Here is a 271-nt window from a genome sequence, read left to right as displayed (position 1 = left end):
GTTTTCATTTTGAATGACATCCTATAAAAAAGAATTGACCAACTTTAGACATATTGACACATGGGTGGACCCTTCCCCTACCTAGGCCAGCCTAGATATAGGAGGTACCGACTGTAATCGGGTTTATACGGTAAATGACATAATTTGAAAATAGAAAATTACCAACTCTAACACTTGACGAGTGGATGGCCCCTACCAACCCCTAAAATTGGACCCTTACCCTTACTTAGGCTGGCTTAGATATTGGATGTACCAGCTGCTATCAGTTTGA

General features: G+C 41.0%; 1 protein-coding gene across 1 annotated transcript in view; it reads left to right on the top strand.

Moving 5' to 3' along the window:
* The window catches only part of LOC119588637 (transcription elongation factor, mitochondrial-like), a gene marked incomplete in the record, with an annotated part of 108,252 nt that overhangs the window by 39,634 nt on the left and 68,347 nt on the right, over positions 1-271 (top strand).

This window comes from Penaeus monodon, chromosome 24 (genome assembly GCF_015228065.2).
Source record: "Penaeus monodon isolate SGIC_2016 chromosome 24, NSTDA_Pmon_1, whole genome shotgun sequence".
NCBI lineage: Eukaryota > Metazoa > Arthropoda > Malacostraca > Decapoda > Penaeidae > Penaeus > Penaeus monodon.
This window is presented reverse-complemented; position numbering and strand designations above follow the sequence as displayed.